The sequence below is a fragment of the Euprymna scolopes genome, chromosome 34 (genome assembly GCF_053919585.1).
Source record: "Euprymna scolopes isolate OS-2025 chromosome 34, ASM5391958v1, whole genome shotgun sequence".
Lineage (NCBI taxonomy): Eukaryota > Metazoa > Mollusca > Cephalopoda > Sepiida > Sepiolidae > Euprymna > Euprymna scolopes.
Genome location: NC_136515.1, coordinates 60,138,542 through 60,140,988, shown reverse-complemented (window position 1 = coordinate 60,140,988; position 2,447 = coordinate 60,138,542). Strand labels below are relative to the sequence as shown.

At 32.2% G+C, this 2,447-nt stretch overlaps 1 pseudogene; it reads right to left on the bottom strand.

The window, feature by feature from the left end:
• Nucleotides 1-260: 260 nt before the first annotated feature.
• LOC145259414 (5S ribosomal RNA) lies at nt 261-377 on the bottom strand (annotated as a pseudogene).
• Nucleotides 378-2,447: the final 2,070 nt, after the last annotated feature.

Sequence of the window (2,447 nt, the reverse complement as noted above, 5' to 3'; positions counted from 1 at the left end):
TTAAAATATATAAATATGTATATACATATATATATATATGGGGGGCATATATATATATATATATATATATATATATATATGAAGGCTTCCATCAGTCTTGACAGACTATGGATACCCACTGTAAGGGTGCCTGCGCGTGAAATTTGTGTGGCAAGACTTGCGCAACCTCTAACCACGCCTCTCCTGAGTCAACATTGTTGCATACCAGTGGCAAGTTGAGGTACAAGACGACTGGAAACAATGCCGAGATAAGCGGAGAGCACATACAGCGCCTAGAATTCCCAAATGGTCACCCATCTGGTATTAGCCAGGCTCAACGTTGTTTAACTTCGGTGATCTGACGAGAACCGGTGTGTCAACGTGATTATGCCGTGTATATATATATATATATATATATATATATATATATATATATATATATACACGTATATATGCACACATATATATGTGCAATATAATATACATGTATATTTATATATATATATATATATATATATATATATATATATATACACGTATATATGCACACATATATATGCGCAATATAATATACATGTATATTTACCAATATATATATATGTAGAGAGAGAGAGAGAGTAAAAGAGAGAGAGACAGAAATAGATATATATGTATGCATGTGCGATATGTGTCTAATAAACTATTTTCGTTCTACTTCATGCCATTATTTTCATTTCATCTACGCCAATAGTTATAGAAATGTATTTCGAAACTACACCGGGACAGGCCAAACCAGTTAGACTAAAACAAGCCGCTAAATTCCTCGTGAGTGATGTGTCGTAAAATAAAGCCTTTATATGGTCAGAAAATTGTGATCTATCGAAATTTGATTGATGAGATTATCAAGCAAAACCTAATTTATATCTGCATTGAACGGCTCATTTACTCGTGATGAAAGTATTATTGATATTTAACTCTTGCTGTCTTGAAAAGAAAGCTACAAACAAAATCACTACAATTCTTGACCTTCCTGGTAATCACCGGACACATATTCAGACCTTGTTTTGAAATACGATGGAGAAATCATTCAGTGAATCGTTCACCGAACGGGGAGAGGTCCTCTTGAACATTGTGAAGACTGTCGATTACTGAATTGCGAAACGGATATCATGCAGTTTTGCGTTTGGCTAAATTACACCTAAGAATAAAAAAAAAAACTTTCTTACAAAAAATGGTGAAAATAGCAATAAGCAATCATATCAAGTGATTTAATAAAGGAAATTTATAGCATAGCAACTGTCTAGTTATTTAATGAAACCGGAAACTATTAGTTTATTGGATATGTCAGACGAACTGCAACATCTTATGTAATTGGGAAAACAAGAAATTATTTGTTATGTCCGTCGATCTATCTATATATCTATGTGTTTTATCGATATATTTATCGATTTTTTTATCTATTTAACTGTCGATCTATCTATCTGACATGCGTGGTGAACTGGGATGGGTGAACTGTGAAAAAAAACCTATAAAAAGTAGAAGGAACATTTGTCTAATTATGGTAAAAGACACACATCTTGATGAGTTCGCATTTAATGAAATAATATATTTTAAAACATTATCACCGCGTGCATTTTATCAAACGGTAATTAAATTTACACAACTTCAAACATTACTGTGTAAATCACAATATTGATTTGCATAATTACGTTAACAGAAAAAACATAGAAATCATTTAAGATATATGAATCAAATGAAAATGCTCTGTCTCCGAGCCAGCGCTTATATATATATATATATATATATATATATATATATATATATATATGTGTGTGTGTGTGTGTGTGTGTGTGTGTGTGTGTGTGTGTGTGGGTGTATATGTATATGAAATTGTTGTCTCAGAGCCAGCGCGTATATATATATATATATATATATATATGTATGTATATATATATTTATATAAATATGTCTGGGGATATATAAGTGGGTATATATATGTCTATATATATATATATATATATATATATATTTATGTTTAACGCAGTGTCACTTTACATGTATAATTTTGTGATCATTCCTTGTAGAAATAACAGTAATAGAATTTACATAGAATAGAAATATGTTAATTCTATTTTACTAGCAGGCAACCTGGCGTTACCAGTTGTAAAATACGTCTAAATATTATACTTCGGTACTTGTGCAGAATTTGAACCAGACGTAACTAACCGTCTGCTCGGATTTGCTCGGAACATGACGTCATGCAGTGGAGTTTAACTCTTATCCGAAGTAAGACGCCGATCAATCTTCGGCAAAGAAGCAGACAATCTTTGGGGAAAATACTGGAAGAAAAAAAATCATTAACTTAAGTAAACAATACGCTCTCAAATGGCCGTTCCTAACGTAACGTAACACGCGGACCCAGCTGAAAGTGAACTCACTACACGAATTTGGAGTATAATTCGAATCTTGTCGGTAGCTGAATACTTGAT